This window comes from Manis pentadactyla, chromosome 1 (genome assembly GCF_030020395.1).
Source record: "Manis pentadactyla isolate mManPen7 chromosome 1, mManPen7.hap1, whole genome shotgun sequence".
In the NCBI taxonomy this organism is placed as follows: Eukaryota; Metazoa; Chordata; class Mammalia; order Pholidota; family Manidae; genus Manis; species Manis pentadactyla.
In genome coordinates, this window is record NC_080019.1 from 201,519,404 (window position 1) to 201,536,158 (window position 16,755).

The following is a 16,755-nucleotide window of genomic DNA, read 5'->3' on the forward strand; positions in this document are numbered from 1 at the left end:
CATCGGCCCAAGGACTTGTAGCAGTGTGGGGTGCCGGCAGGCCAGGTGGAGTGTAGGAGCCCCCAGGGCAGGAAGCAAGGGGCCTGGGGAGGCTTGGGCCTGGCTGCGCCAGCCCTCTGACCCTATCACCGCCCTGCCTCTTGGCAATGCTGTGCCCAGGCCCTTCAGGCCCTCCTAAGGTGCCCAGGGGTGCTGGGCCCATCCTCCCGGTGGGGACCCTGAGACCCTTCCTGGCTGAGATGGAGGGGCCAAAGCTGCCCTGGCTGAGACGGCGGTGCCAGATCTGGGACTCAGAGTTTACACTGGGAGGGGGTAGAAGGGTGCAGCGCGGAGAGAAGGGTGCTCTGGGCTCCGAAGCAAAGACCCCGTGCGGCTCTGGGCCTGGGTGCGCATTTCTCCGCTGGAAGCTAGAGGCTCACGCTCGGCCCCCTCGCCGCCGCGCGCCGAGACCCCGCCCCGGAGGCGGAGGCAGGGGGCGGACCCCGCCCCTCCGCGCCGGCCCCGCCCCGCGCCGCACACAGCGGGGCTCACTGCTCTTGGCGCGCCGACGGCCCGGCGCTCGGAGGGCCTGACGGACGGACGTGCGGAGCGCCCCGCGGTGAGTGCGCGCGGACTCTCCCCCGCCCGCGGCCCCCACCGCCCTCCGCGCCGCTCTCCGCGCCCGGCCCCTGGGCGCTCGCCGCCCCGACGGCTCGGCGGCCTCGCGGACGTGCGCCTAGAGCCGCGGGGTGTCCACGCGCCGGCCCCGCCGGACAGATGAGGGCACCGAGGCCGGCGCCGGGCGGGGGGCTCGGGGTCCGCGGACGGGTCCCCCCTCCCCCGGGTCCCAGCCCCTCCCCCTCCGCCGCATCTCGCCGGCCGCCCCCCAGCCTCGTCCCATTGCTTTCCCACCGCCCCCTTCGGGGTCCCGCCGCCCCTCAGGCCCCGCAGTCGGGCACCACCCTCGCCTTCCCGCTCACGTCCTCAGTGCCGCCGACCCCTGCCTCCCACCCGGTCACTCACTGCCACACGGGCGCGCTCCCGCCCGCAGCCTGCAGAGGGTCCGGCCCACTCTCCGGGGGGCGCATGCCGCCCCCGCCGGCACCCATCCCCCCGCCGCACAGCCCCACGCATCCCCCGTCTCTCCCACAGGCTGGTCTTCTCACGCTCATTTCTTAAAGCCGCCCTTTCGCGCACATATGCTTCATATGCACACATGCCTTGCACATGGGCGTCTCCCAGGCACACATGCCTCTATCAAACAGTTGTGTCTCTGTTGAACTCATATGTCTAACATGCACGCATGTCTGTCACACACGTGTGCCTCACACACATCTCTCTCACATACCTGGAGTCCCAAACAGAGTCATAAACAACTTCATAGAACCATGCACCCCGACACTGCCCACCTCCACGGGTGCCCTCTGGGGAGCTGTCTTGAGGGCTGGGAGCCAGAGTCAGGGTGCGGGTGTCTCCTGGCTTCCTTGTGGTGGGGCCTGGGTGGCTGTGGGGAGTACAAGCAGGGGCTCAGCCTGTACGGGTGGGCCTGACTCTCCCACCTCCCCACCCCTCCTCAGGCCCTGCATCCTCTCCCATCCCCCCACCTCACTCTCCCAAGGTGGGGTGCCCTCCCTCCCTTCTTTCTTGTGACCACAAAGTCTCACCCAGCCTCAGCTTGACAGCCACTTGGACTGGTCCAAAGCTGGACTGAGCCAGCAGGTGTCGCCATGACAGGCCAGAAAAAGAAAAAAAGATTTGGATGCTCTTCATCACCCAGAATAAGGGTGCTGGTCCAGGCTTCTCCCAGAGTGAACCCTGATGAGTAGGCCTGGCACATGTTTGTGGCTGAATGACTGGGGCTCTGAACCGCACCTTCCCCCTCTGCAAATGGGGGTGAAGATCCCCACCAGGAGGAAAGGAGGGACCAGGAACTATTGCTCCCTCAACTTCTCTCCCTCCCCTTCTGCATCCAGAGCTGTGTGATGGGGGCTGTGGACAGGCAATGGGTGAAATCAAAGAATCTTATTCCAGCAGTGCAGACCTGCCAGCCCTGGCCGTGGCTGGCCCTGTGTGTGTTGTTTGGCTCTTACCATGTTGTTATTATTTCTAAAAATTTAATTAGCTGCCAGCATTTACAAATTGGCAGGTTTCACATAAAAGTCCGGATTTCCATCTTCTCCTGAAAAATCGCAAGGTCCGGCAGCTCAGGGTCCACATCCCTGCATGGTGTCCATGAGCTAGTGCTGTCTGCCTGCTGCCCTGTAGTCATAGTCGCCACCTGGCCTGCTTATATATTCTTGGATCTACCTGGCCTGCATAGGCCTCTACACTGGCTGTGCCTGCCATATAAACTGGGCTGTTTTGCTGCATTGCCCACCCCAAAGTGGGCCTTGGCTAGTTCCCTCACCCATGTTGGAGTGAGCCTCGTACCCTTCAAGGCCTTAGACAGTGGAGTGCTGAGAGGCCTGCCAGGGGACTGGACCACAGGGCATGTTTGTGATGGATGCAGGCACTTTCTGCTGGGCTTGTGGGGTACGGTGGCCTGGGGGCCCCATGGGAGAAAGGTAACAATCAGAGCCAGGCCTCATTCATTACCTTTCTTCCCAGATCCAGCCAACAATTCCGCATGGTCACATTCTTACCCCATTTGACAGATGAGGAAACTGAGGCTCAGAAAGGGTTTCCCAACAAGCTATGGGCAGAGCTAACATTTCAGCCCAGGTTTTTCTGATCCTAAAGGCAAGTTTTTTGTTCCCCTCTCAATGAATCTACAGGAGGGAGGTCTTGGTCTCACTGGTCCTGGGCAAATTCCCAGAGCCAGGTCTATACCTGGTACAGTAGATGCTTAATAAATGCTTGTGGAAGAACTGAGGGAAGAGAAGCTGCGTTCTCTGCCATGGTCAAGGTGGAGCTAGATTCAGGGCTTAAGCTGAAGATCTCACACAGCCTAGATGATAGCTAAGGTTCCTTTTAATTGGCCTGAAAGCCCAGCATACTTTCCTGCTCTAGCCTTGATGGTCACATTAACCCATGACCCCATGACCACTGGGGTGAAGACCACCGAGTCTTGTGAGCTGCTTGGGAATATTGCGTGTAGCCTGTTGGACATGAGATTCGATGTCTGCCTTGCACTGGGGGGCTGTGGTCGTGAGCATTTTCCCCCGAAACCCCTGGTTGGCCTTGGTGGATGTGATGCTTCACAAGGAGGGACTCAGGTAGAAGAACAGGTGGCTCCATCTCTGGACTCATACTCCCTTGGGTGGCGTGGCTTCTTGATGTGTGGCAGGAGGTAGGACAGTCCTGCATGATTGTAAGTCCTCATTCCTGTGACTCTCTGCTCCCTCTTGCCTGCCACGCATATGTGGCTGAATTCATGGAAGCAAAGTGCTCCCATGGTCTGTGGCCACCTGGGAGTTTGTTGACTGACCAAATGAGGTCCAGCCCTCTCAGCAGCATATGGGACATGGGGATGGCGGGCAGCCCCCAGCCTTTTCCTTGTACCTCTTGGAGGCTTTCTTTCCTTCTAGGGAAGAAGATGCTGGGCCTGGCTGTACAGAATGGTGCAGAGGGCCTGTCCCATCCTTCTCTGGGCCTCAGGCTTCCATTCTGTCAAGTGGGTACTATCTGGTGGCTTTCCAGGACTTGTAGTCCTGAAATGGGAGGTTCAGATGGAATCCTGGAGTCTGCTGTCCAGAAGGTAGTTGAGCGTAGCCCCCACCCGAGTGTGCTGAAATCTGAGGGGCTTTTCTTAGCTGAAGGCCTTGCCCTGAGGTGCAGTTTCAGCCTGCAACAGGATTCTGGGTACCGTGTCCTGCCAGTCCCACAACCTCCATGAGGGCTGGCAGGGATCATTCTGTTCAGGTGGGAGCTGCAGGCTCTCCTGGGCCAAGTGTGGGAGTCATGTCCCAGGCCAGGCCGGGTCCAGAAAGGGAGCTCATGGTAGGCAATGCAGACACTGTCTCTGCTCCTGTGTAGTTTATGTTCTCGTTGCAGGGGTGACGTGGGGGGAATCAGGCAACAAACAAATGAATTAAGTTTATTTTAGACAAGTCTATAAAGGAGCTTAATTCAGCAGGGCAACCAGATCCAGGAGGGTGGGAGGGCCCTCTGAGGAGGGGATTTCTGAGCTGAGATGGGAGTGGTGAAAGGGAATGCCAGGCAGAGGGCACAGCTAGTGCAGCAGGCTTGAGGTAGGACCCTGTTTTGTGTGTGTGTGTGTGCGCATGTGTGACAAAGGGAGGAGGCTGGAGTGGGCGAGGGATGGGGTAGAGGGGATGGGGCAGGGAGTTTGAAAGCTACTGAAAAGTTCCAATCTAGAGAGTGATGAAATATGATTTCCAGGTGCAAGATCAGGAGGCTTTGTGTCTCCATGGAGTGGGTGCTGGCAGAAGTGGTAAACTGCCTGATAGCTGTACACTTGAGCTGGCCCTGTGCTGTGCCTCCTGCTGGGGTACAATTCTACCCTTGAGGAGCCACAGGCAGGTAGGGGAGATAGGTCTGTTGACAGACATTTGAGAGCTAGGGTGTGTATATGGATGCTGGCACAGCCTTATGGTAGAATATTATGCAGCTGTGAAAAAGGAAGACACTCTCTATGGAAAAATCTCCAAGATCTATTAAGAGAAGATAACCAGGTTGCTGAATGGCACGTAAAGCATGCTCCCTCTTGTATCAAATGAGAACTATAAATCCACATTTGTTTGTATGTGCATCAACGAACCCTGGCAGGGGACACCAGGAGCAAGTTTCAGTGGTTACCTGTGTTACCTTGTTGGGGGTGGAGTGGGCAGGTGAGGGGCAAGGGGACAATGGTGAGGTGACACTTTCCCCTGTGTGCTTTTTAATATTTTCTGCTTTTTGAGCCATGTGACTGTTGCCTGTTCAAAACATTAAGTTAAAAAGCAGTTTCACAGTTAGTGGGTGACTGTTCATTTGTGAGTTTTAAGTGGAAGTATTTAAGAATGGTTTTTAAATTCCCTACTTCTCCCAACCTTGTTGTGGAATAGCCTGACTTCTTCCTGGCCGTGGTATACAAAAGTTTCCACTGTGATTAAAATTGGATGGTAACAAAGTCACTTTTTGCAAAGTTTGGCAAATGGACAAAAGAAAAAGCCCACTCTTTCTCTCTCCCCCTTTCCTTACCCCATTTTCCTGTGGGTGTGTTTCCTTCTGGTGATTTGATCGCTGGCTCTTCCTGGAGCGGGCACCACAGCCCTTATTACTGTTCTGTCCTGAGACTGTTTCTGCAGTCTACACTACTGGCTGACCACAGGACTCGCTGCAGGTCCAGACCCCAGGGGGGGCTGGAGCAGGGATCAGCTGGGTGCAGGAAAGTCCCCAAAGTTGGCATCCTGCAAGGTTCAGGTCCCAGCAGTGCCACTCACAGACTATGCTCCCTGTGGGCAGTGGCTCACCTACCTGAGCTTCAGTTTCCTCATCTGTAAAATGGATGTCATAACCCTATCTTTTAGGAAGGAGGAAATGAGATCACTCATTCCTTCATCAGATATTTCCTGAGCACGTGCTGGGAGCTGGACCCTGTTCTGAGCGCTGGGGATAAAACAGTAACCAAGATGCTGTCCTCTGCCCCCATAGATTCTTGGTGGGAGACACAGAGCAGGGAGCTGAATGGATGTTGAGTGCAGTGTCCCCTGCTGGCTGTGAGAGCGAGGAAGAGCAGAGGAAGCTGGTTTGGGATTGGGAGTGGGGGTGGAGTTGTTTTAGGTAGAACATCAGTGAAGGTCAGTGGAGCAGACATCTTGGTGACGTGGGACATTGAAGCAGAGGACAGGGCAGGGGCAAATGACCTGGAGCCACCAGAGGACAGGACCACAGGGGGTGGGCTGTGGGTTGGGGACCACAGGAGGGCTTTTGATTTTATTCCTCATTGGGTGAGGATTGAATCCAGGAAGGGCTGAGGTCTCCCCTGCTGCCGTCAGCAGAGCTGCTGGGCCCTGGAGCTGGGCCTTCTGGGGCAGAGGGGAGTGGTGGAGTTGTGGCCTTCCTCAGGGAGGGTTCGGAACCCTGACCAGGCATTACTGGGAGCAGCGGGGAGAGGCTTGTGGGATTGGGGCTTCTTGGGTAGTGGCTCCCTGGACATCTATGCCAGGAACATATGTCCAAGGTCTTTCTTCCTCATGCATAGCACTTGCAGTAGCCTCTGGTGTGTGCCAGCCTATAGTCCCAACTATGGCCATCCTGAGGGCCTCAGGGATTCACAGAGGCAGTTCTGAGATGCTTTAGTCAGGGTTGTCCTGGTGGAGAGCACAGAGGCCATGGGAGATGGGGAGGTGGTCAGGGAGGGCTTCCTGGAGGAGGTGATACCGGCACTCTGATGTGAAGGTAAAAAAGTGAGTGAGTCACAGGAATGGGAGAAAACTGCTTCTCTCTGAGAAGTGGGTTGGAGGAAAGGTAGGAAGTAAGCCTGGGCTGGTGGATGGGACCCCAATAACAGAGGACCTCAAATCCTGTTAGGACTAGAGAGGGACAGCCTTGGGGTACTTTGAGCAGGAGATGGACATGGCCAGAGGGTTGGAGGGTCCCTCTTGCAGTCCAGATGTGGGGGTGTGACTGGAGGGGGAAAGATGGCAGGTGGGAGGCCTGGGAGGGTGACAGGGCAGGGAAACTGAGGCTCAGAGAGAGGGTGCCTGTCTGTGGTCACATAGCGAGTGGGGAGGAAGAATGGGGGCAGGAGCCAGGTCTGTCCACCTCCAGGTCCTGCCCCGGGCAGGCCACCGCTTCATTACGGGTAACCACTGGCACGCATGCATGTGCCTCTAAGTCACCTCCAGGCAGGTCCCTTCCCAGGGCTCCTCTAGGGTCAAGCCGTGCGTCATTTCGTACCATTGGCCTCATAGTTATTGGAATTTGGAAACACTGCAAAAATGCCTGTCTTCTCATATATGGAGATTGTTGCAAAGAAAGTGTGGGTTTGAGGAAAGCTTATTTCCTTCCTTGAGGGTGGGGAGCCTTGTTGTTCTGGTGGGGGGATGCTGTATTGTAGGAGGCCAGCATGACCCCTCCCAGGTCGCAGTGCTGGTGAGGAAGTGGTGCTGCCTGGCTGCCTGCCCAGGGCTGGGAGCCTCCGCCTGGCTGAGAAGGTGGGGGCAGTGAGCACCCATGCACCTGGGGTGACCCTGCTGGCCTCAGCCCATCTCACCTCCTAGGGCTTCAGTTTCCTCATCTGCAAATTGGGGACAGCCGTCTGGCTCTGCTGTCCTTTGGTGCCCAGGAATGGCCTGAAATGTGGGAAGAAGGGAAGTGTGGAGTGACAGAGGGTGAGGACCTAGCCAGGCCAGGGAAGCATGGAGGGGGCCTGCGCACCTGCCTGGCCTGAGCCCCCTGATCCTGGATAATGAGGGATCTCCTCTCCCACCCTCAGCTCCTCCATCTGTAGAATGTGCCTGGTGGTGGTGCTCACCCAGTAGGGTTGGTGTGTAGACTGAAGGACACACGGAGAACCCCATGCCTGGCTTTTGGCAAGTATTCAGTGCTTAGTTAATACATCTTAGCTTGGTTCTTTTGCGTGTCATGACCCCACTCTTCCATTACTTTTTGGGGCCAGGCCTTGGCCTTGTGGTCGGGACACACCGGCTCCTGGTAAGGCCAGGTCGGCCACCTCAGCCCTGAATTCTTAGCTGCTGCTTTGGTCACCAAGAGTTTTTGGCGATCCAGAAAATTCTGTTTTTCTCAGTATCTCCCCACACTGAAAACACATTACAGATATTCTCCTGGTGAACTCTTGGGCCCCCTGGAGAACACCTCCCTAGCCCCCCAGGAGTCTTTGGCCTGTAGTCTGAGCAATAGGGAGCCAGAGAAGGGTTTTGAGCTAGAGCATGCAGCCTGCAGGGACTGGGACAGAGTGGGGACCACTTGGGGCAAGACACGGACCCCTGAGGATCAGGGCCAGCTCAGGGGGTTGGGGCACACGTGGTCTTGACACATGCCAACTCCTCAAAGGCACAACCACATTGTACCCTTGACTCCTGACACACACAAGTATGTACACACACAGACACATGCATACGCTCAAGACCGCCGCTCATTACCATGGTTACCACATCAACTTCCCTTGTCTTTGAGGGCTGAGTGATTAGCTGTCCTCATGGTTTGGTGCCGGCCGAGCATCTCAGTGTCCCTTATCTGTTCCCCTGCCTGTCCTTGGAGCAGGTTAATTCAAATGTTGTCTGGCTGTAGGTATCCCAGAGTCCCTGGTGGCAGCTGTCTGATTACCAGGCTGGTGGAAGCAGGCCCCCTAGGGGACCTTGTGCACTTTCTTGGGGAAAAGCCAGCAGGTGTTGGCTGCTTTTTCTAATCAAGTGATGATTAGCAAAACACCGTCACATTTTCTCCTATATCACCCTGTCTCCAGGGCCTTCACATTATACATGATATATTTTAAAAATCCCTTCCTTGTTTTACCTGTACTTATTTTAAAAGGAGGCCTTTTATCACAACTAGATAAAATCAGGATCACTTTGCCTAAATCAGCAACACCATGAAAGTAAAGCCGGCAGGACTTCGAGTCCTAGCCAGCTTCTCTTCCTTACTTCCACATTGTCCTGCCCTGTCTTCCTTAAAAAAGAAGGTTGGCAAGTGTCAGGGAGCTGTGCACAGCACACCGCTGCCCCATGGAGAGCTCTCTGTGATCCTCATGGGTGGAAAGAGAATAATGAGGGGGATAATTACTCACTCTGGCGCCTCTTGTACTTCTGCCTTGTCCCTGAGACCTGACCTCATCTCTACCCTTGCTTGGACAGACCCCTCTGGCTGATAATTCCACACCTCCTGTCTTCCCGGGACTCCTTCCTGCTTTCTGGGCCCCCTATGGCACATTTACTGCTGCCAGGGCTGTGAGAGGAGGCTGCGGCCCCTCCAGCAGGGGCTGTCTTCTCTTAGACCAAGTCCCAGGTTCTCACCCAGGAGCTGGGGGTACCCCTGGGCATCCGTGGCCTGGAGTCTATGCCAGTGGGTAGCAGGCTGGGACTTTGGGCCAGGGCTATGGTGCTGAGGGAAGAGGGTGATGGTGCCTGGTGAGGTGGAGCAGGACCTAGTCCTTGGACGAGAGGGGCACTTAGGCCTGTCTAGATGTGACAGTGCCTTGTCTTGTAAACTATCAAGTGCCGTGTTCAGGTGAGCAGAGGTCATTAATGCTACTTCTCATGGGTAATATCAATAACCCCACAGTAATGGCTGGTTGGGTCCTTAATTAGCCACAGTGCTCTTACTTTTCCACCCCCGACTTGTTTTCAACTGATTCCCAGACTTTACAGCCTCACAAGTGAGAGACTAGTTTAATGACCTGATGGGATGGAAAGGATATGGTGACATCAACTGCCTTTCCCTGAAGGCCCCCACCGTGACCCCAGGGCAGGACATGTCTGACCCAGGTGTGCCCCTCAGAATGGCTGTGGCTTCCTGTGCATTGGGTAGGAGGCGTGGCCCCTCCTCGGATCCAGACCTCAGGAAGTCTCAGAGGGATGGAGGGCCTCGGCATACCACGTGGTGGCCTCCCCACAATCTGAGCTCTGTCCCTCACAGTGATTTCCCCTACTGCCAGCTTCAGAGGGGGGCCCTCCATTGCTGGGGGGAAGGCGTCATCATGCGGGGTTCTCTCTGTCTGAGGCCACTCAGGAGAAGCAGAGAGCTCCATTGCTTTGCTAGGAAAGACTAGGGACTACTGGCCTTGGAGAAAGCTGCAGATAGGGACTCCAGTGCCACCAAGACTGCCTCATACTCCATCTTTATTTTGTCTCTGCTTTTCTCTCTGAGCCTGGTCGATTCTCTCCAAATGACTTAAATGTGCCCATCCTCAGGTTGGAGGTCCTCTGGCTCACACTTTATTCCACCAGAGATGGTCTGTGTTTTCTTTTAGGTCTAGTTCAAACTCCTGGGGAAGACCTCTGCTAGGGCAAAAATTCCCTGGGGACAGCTGGCTCTGGCCAGGGGTGGGGGCTTGATATTGACCTAGTCATGACATTGACACTGCGCCAGGGGCTGGATGTGCATTGAGTGAAGCCCACTGCCACCCTGAGCGGTGTCTATTGCAGCGATAAAGTCTAGTAACTTCAGAAACTCAAACATCCTTGGAGCTGAATTAGCAACAGATGCCATGCAGTTGCTGTTCCTGCTTTTTCTCGTCACAAATGTCATGATTTTTTTGATTGCAGATGATGTAAAGTAAAACTTAAGCAAAAAACCATGTAACTAAAAAGTACAGAGTTGAACTTCGGGCTAGGCTGTATCCAGAGGCTCTGACGATGCCATTAAGACTGTTTCTCCATGTGGCGTTTTTCTCAGGCAGGCTCCGCCATGTGGTGGCAGTCAGGTGGCTCAGCAGCTCCAGGCCCACTCCTCTGAGCTCGGGAGTCTGCGTGGGCCCATGTCACTGGGCTGTGTGGCCGTCCATGTCCCTTCACTCTCGGGTGGGGCGGGGGTGGAGGCCTCTCGTTGGCCATCCTGCAGTCCATGTAGCCTGAGGGTGAGAGAGGGTGGCTCCGCAGAGGAAAATTGGGGTCCTCTTACCAGGAGAAGGGGGCAGTGATCCCCTTAGCATCACCGACCTGCTGCATATAACAGGCCCATACATTTCTTTCCCTGTCCTGTCTCACACAGTGGACCCATCCCAACGGGAGTGTGAGGGTGTTTTAGTTTGAGTAACATCAGCTCTTCACCAGCTCGGGTGGTTTGCAGCAAATAGGGAGTTGGAGAGAGTGGGTGGGGGCTGCGGGGTCCTGACTTCCAATCCAGCTGCACTTCCCCCAAGTGGTGAGGATGGGACAGAATCTGTTACTCTCTGAAGGTTTGATCTAAACCTCTTGTTTTTTCATCCTTCTTGTCTCTGGACCCTAAAGGCTCAGAACTCCCATGTACAGAGTATAGGGAGGTCAAGAGAAGCAGCTGTGAACTCTGAGGAAACATTTCCCTGAGGAGGGGATATAGAGTGGGGCCTTTAGGGATGAATAGGAGTTTGCTAAGGGGAAGAAGGGTGTGCCCGGCAGAGGGAACAAAGGAATGGGCAGACTTGAGGAGATGTGAAACAGAGTAGCTGGGACAGTAATCTTTTTCACATTGCACATGTGCTGGATGCCTGTTGTATGACGGGCATGACGCTAGGGTCTTTACTTCGTCTTGCTGAGTCCTCCCAGCCTTGTGAGAGGCTGGTGTCATTGGGCCCCTGTGCAGATGAGAGCATGGCTGCTCAGACAGCCACGTGCCCTGAGTCGCCCAGCAGCCTCGAGAGGCCAGAGCTTGGTCCTGCTCACATCTGTCTTTGCTCCGGCAGCGGGGGCTGGTGGCCTTGGGGGGCCCAAGTGTTATGCCACAGCCTGGGCCAGACCCAAACATTTGGTGCCCACTGACTGCCCCACTGGCAGCCCTGAGAAATTCCTGAATTTCAGGGCCGTGCAAGTAAATTGGGGCACTGGCACTGCAAAGGCCTGAGGGAGCTGCAGCGTTTCCTTGCCTGGTGCCTCCTTCCAGATGGCTGCAGTGGCCATGGGAGCCCGGGTCTGCTCCAGGCCAGCCCTGCCTGCCTGTCTCCATCATCCCCGCCTCTTGTCTGTTCCTGTCTTTCTGCCTGGTTTTGGACTCTGCTTCTCTTTGTCTCTGGGTCTCCTGGTCTGCCTCTATCTCAGTCTCTTTCTGCCTGTCCCTGAAACATGAAACTTGGAGGAGGATGTGTGAGAAAAGGGCTTCTGTATAAAGGGCAGGGGCACTCCTGTGTTTATCTCAGTGTGAGCCTCCCAGCAGAGCCAGTGACTTTCCAGGTGACCTCTGTGCAAGTTCTTTTCCGTCTCTGAAGTCCCTTCTGGGATGAGTATTGGCGACTCCCAGGTTTATAATTCATCCGATGTTCTGTATCAGCCCTGTGCTGGGGCCATGCATACTAATTAATCCACCCCTTTCCAGCCACTCACCCAGAGTGCCCAGGAGAGCAGAATCCCTGCCTCAGAGTCACAGTCCAGCTGGGGGAGACATCAGTACAAGATGTCAGCTCCTAAGTGTGGGGAAGGCACGTGCCAGCCCCGGCCCTGGATGGTGGGGAGGATGAGCTCTCTGGAATGTGGCTGATAGCAGATTGTGCTTGTCCAGGGTGCTGCGTGAGCCCCGAGGCACAGTGGCGTGGCAGGTCTGCACTGCGGGCGGAGACATAGGACTGGGTGGGCTCCAGTGTGAGCAAGATGGGGCCAGGGGTGTGGCCAGGAGCAGGAGGCAAGTCACTGAAGGACTGAGGCAGTGATGCGATCAGGGCAGATGGGAAGGGGCAAAGGCAGAGAGTGGGGGGAGGTAGGGGCACTGGGGGGCAGTGAGCCAGTGGCTGCAGCTAGAGACGTGCTCGAGCAGTCTCATGCACAGCTGCACACATTGAAATTCACACATACACACCCACTTACACACAGCTCACACACACACACATGTATGTGCACCAGGATGCATGCACCCAAACTCCCGCATGCACAGACACTCCCCCCCTCACATATGTGTGCATCTCTCGTGGAAGGGACTCTTGGTCTTTGGGCTTCCCTTGGAAACACCTATTGTATCAAAAGGAGAAGGAAACAAGCAAGCAGGAGAGTGTCTGCTTGAGCCCAGAGAGGGTGGCAGCCAGGTCCAGGCCCCTTACAGGTGACTACCTTCACCTCCTGGAGCAGCTGGGTTTCTCAGCAGAGATGGACCCTGCACTGGACCCCTGGACTCAACTCCAGAGGCTGGAGCGGGTGTGAGAAGGGGCTGGGCCCAGCTCTGGGAGACTCTGGAGGAGGGGTGAGCCCAAGGTTTATTTCCCACTGGTCTGCTGCAGTGCCTGAAATCCCACCTTTGTGTTCCTTTGGGGGAGGCATTACTTCCCCCAGGGCCAGTGTGTTCTCTGGGACGAGAGAGAGGTGCAAATCCATCCTTGGAGCCTGTAGGAAGGGGCCCCTCCCACGGTCCTCTCTACTGGAAGAAGCTTACTTTTTCTCTGAGCTTTTTATCACAAAATGTGAAATTTTACTAAACACTTTTTTCTAGAATCTGCTGGGATGATCATGAAGAATTTTTCATTAACTGAATTGCATTGATTTCTTAATATTGAACCACCCTTGTATTCCTGAGGTAACAGTGCTTGGGCACAATACATTATTATTCCTGTAAAGTGCTGCTGGATTCAACTTTCTGGTATTTTATTTAGGACTTGGAAGCTAGATTCATAAGTGAAACTGGCCTATACTTCTCTCTCCTTGTAGTATCCATGCCTGCTTTTGATATCAGGATTTTTCCTAGTCTTACAAAATGAGAGGAAGTAGCCCCTTTCTTTTTCTAGGCCCTGGAACAATTTTTTTAATATGTTGGAAATTATTGTCACCTCTGACTGTACCATGTCTTGGGCTAGCCTTTGCTGATACTTTTTTATTTAATCCCAGAGCACCCTGTGAGGAGAGCGTGATACCTCTCATTTAACAGACGGGGAAAATGAGGCTCAGAGAGCCAGAGTCCCTGGTCTGTGATCAGACAGCGGGAGGCAGCTCAGAGGGCCTGTGAGAGCAGGCCAGTCTGACTCCAGGGCCCGTGCCTTTCATGCTGTTCACCATGGTCAAGGATTGTCTGAGATGCTAGCCTATAGAAGAGCCATTGTCCTTGTTCTGGATTTTTCCAGGGGGTGAGCTTAGAAGAGGACTGATTGAATATCAAGAGAACCGCTCATCCATCCGCTGGCCCACCTACCTATGTACCCACCCACTATTTATGCATCTGCTTGTCCACTGATCCATTATCTGCCCAGTCATCCAGCCATCTCTCAGCCATTTGTCTCCATGCTGATGCACCCACCCATTAACCTAACTTCCCGTCTGTCAGTCCTCCATCTCCTCACCCGTCTCTCCACTCATCCGTCTGCCCATCCATCAGACATTTATCCATGTTCTGGTTACTTATCCTTCCGCTGACCTATCTTACCATCCACCTGTCCTTCATTCACCCACCAATTTATCCATGATCACCCACCATCCATGTGCTCATCCATCTGTATCTTTACCAACTATCCATCTACATATTATGTTACTTGCCCATCCACTAATTCACCATCTCATCCATCTTCCTTCCATTTACTACCCCATCATCCATCCATCCTTCCAAACATCTGATTATCCATCCATCCATCCATCCACCTACTTATTCATCTGTCCACTCACCCTTGTGGCTTACCCTTAAAGTAGGGGGTGGGATATGGGTGTGTCTGCACAAGGGAGATCACCCTGGTTTGGGATAATGATATGAGCAAAGATGAGGCATTGGGAACTGGATTTCTTCTAGTTTATCAAGAATTGGATGCAAAGAGGGTAACAGAGGGAAACTAGTTTGGAAAGATAGGTGGAGACTAGATGGTTATGGATTTTGAATGCCATCCTTAGGAGTTTTCACTTTATTCTTGGACCAGGGGTCCATGAATGAGTTCCAGGGACCCCTAAAATGATACAAAGTAGTTTTTGGTATATGCCCATATACCTATTGAGACTCTTAGCTGTGAGTGACAGAAATCTGGTGCACATTAGCTGAAGCAAAATGGGTTTGTGTCATTGCAAAGTTCAGTTTTTCAGTTAGTTTCAGGCATGGCTGGATCCAGGTGCGCAGCAATCACTATGACTCTGTTTCTCTTTTTCCCACCTCTTGGGCTTTTCTTTTTATGAGTTGGCTCTAGCCTCAGAGAGTCTCCACCTGACCGCAAGATGACTTCAGGGATCCTCAATGTTAAATCATCTCCTAATACAGTGGGAAGGAGGGAGTCAGTTTGCCCAAAATCTCACCTGAATTGGGTCATATGGGCTCAGATTGGCTTGGTGTCCATCCTTGAGTTGGCCATCAGTGTAAAAGGAATAGGAGACACTGATTGGAGTGACAGTGGAGTTGTGTGGACCCCAGAATGAAGTCCAGGGACTGTTCTTGGAAGGAAAGTATATATATATAATGGGTGGTCAGAAACTACCTCATGTCCACTACTGAGCTATTTTACCTTTTTGGGAAAACATATTCCACAACATATTTTACCTTTTTGGTTGAGGGGACTGGATTATCTATAGCTTCTCCCAGACTCTCAAAAGGGCACAGGTGATACGGAACCATTCAGGGCTTTGAGTATGGTTTGGGGTGGGGGGGGATCATATGAAATGTCCCAGGTAGACAGGACTACCAGCAAGCTGGATGGAGGATGATACGGGACCTCACAGAGAGGGAGAGGTGAAGGGTGCGAGTGGGCTGTCTGGGGCCGGGTGGAGGGCACGGGGACGCCAGGTGGGAAGAGAGCGCTGAGCTCAGCCTTGGCTGCGGGCAGGGCCATTTCTCATTGCTCCGCCCTGGGAGTGTTTCCTCTTTCCAGAGTCCTGACTTGTGGGGAAGGAAAATATCAGCTCCCTCCTGGTGCCAAAAGCAACATTTTCTTTTCTCAAAGGTTGATTATAAGTCTCAGACTTTCATCTTTGTAGTTTTTCACCTGCTTGTGTTGGTAGTGAGATTAGTTATTACAGATGCAGGGTCAGCTCTCACCCAGGGCTTACAGAGCTTTTTATTCATTTCCCTTTTCATAGCATTATTTTAGGGAGGAGAGGGAAGGGAGGGGAAGAAACCCTGGCTGTTGAAGGATGATGTTCTCAGTGTTTTCATGGGCTCTCCCCTTTGACAGTCCCCAGGGGCCCACGAGCCGATGAGTGTGTGAGAACACAGCGCTCCCGGCACCTTCTGTGTTGCACATGCGTTCCACAGCTTGGCAGCACTTGGCACCCAGGGCCAGCTCAGAGACACGCATGCCCCTGCACTCTGGACCCTGCTCCCCTCTCCTCCTTGGGGGTCTCAGGCCACCCCACCTGTGCCTTCTGTCTTGCCCGCTCTCCCCTGACCTGGCCCCGCTCAGGCTCTCCTAGCTACAAGGACTCAGACTCAACTCCAAATTCCAGCCCCGAAGTGGTTCTCTTACCCACCAGTTTTGTCTTTTTGCAAATGAAGCCATTGATTATTAAGACTTTTGTCCTTGAGGAAATTAAGGAAAATATGACTTTAAAGATAAAAGGCACACTTCCTTTTCTTTGGGTAATTGGTGACTGTTTTCACATCCCACCTCCCCTTTCCTTTTCTTCTACCAACACCTTCTCATGCTTTTGTTTTGTTTTTCTGGACTACTGTAGTTGGCTCTTTTTTCTTTTCTTTCAAAAGTATCTTTTTTTTTTTTTTTTTCTGATGATGCCAGGGTTCTTGTTCGGGAAGCCTAAGAATGAGCTTCACCAACACCCAAGGTAGGAGAGCCAGGGAGGGGCTTTTATTTAGAAATAAAGTGAGAAGAAAGAGCTCCTGGCTCATGCCAGGAGGGGACAAGAGAGCCCTCAAAAGTATCTTTTATTGTGAAAAAGCACACATACAACAAATACATTTAAGTGTACAATGGAACACAGCCTCCTGTGACCAGCAGCTGAGTGAATCAGGTGGACACCACCTGCACCCAGGGCCTCCTGTGGTCCTCCCCCATCTCCCTCTTCCCACCAGGTCCCCGCCACCAGACTTTCTGCCTCCTACCTTTGCATCCCCTAAATCATGCTGTTTAGGTTTTACCTGGTTTTTGATTTCATGTGACTGGAAGCTTCCTCAGACTTCTAGAAAGGGATGTCTACAATCCCTTCTTGAATTCCCAGCTTGCTGTAGGAATGGTGGCACCCACCACCCTGTTGGAACAGTGTCTACTAAAGGTACCAGATGCCTTGCTGAATTTCCCGGGGCACTGGGTGTGGGTGACTCAATGACCTGTCTCCTCTT

At 53.7% G+C, this 16,755-nt stretch overlaps 1 protein-coding gene across 2 annotated transcripts in view; it reads left to right on the forward strand.

The window, feature by feature from the left end:
• Positions 1 to 443: 443 nt before the first annotated feature.
• FBLN2 (fibulin 2) overlaps positions 444 to 16,755 on the forward strand; it is an 82,558-nt gene continuing 66,246 nt past the window's right edge. For both annotated transcript variants that reach the window (XM_036911490.2, XM_036911491.2), the window contains exon 1: positions 444 to 598. The gene's annotated coding sequence lies outside the window, so the exon portion shown is untranslated. The remainder of the gene's footprint in view (positions 599 to 16,755) is intronic.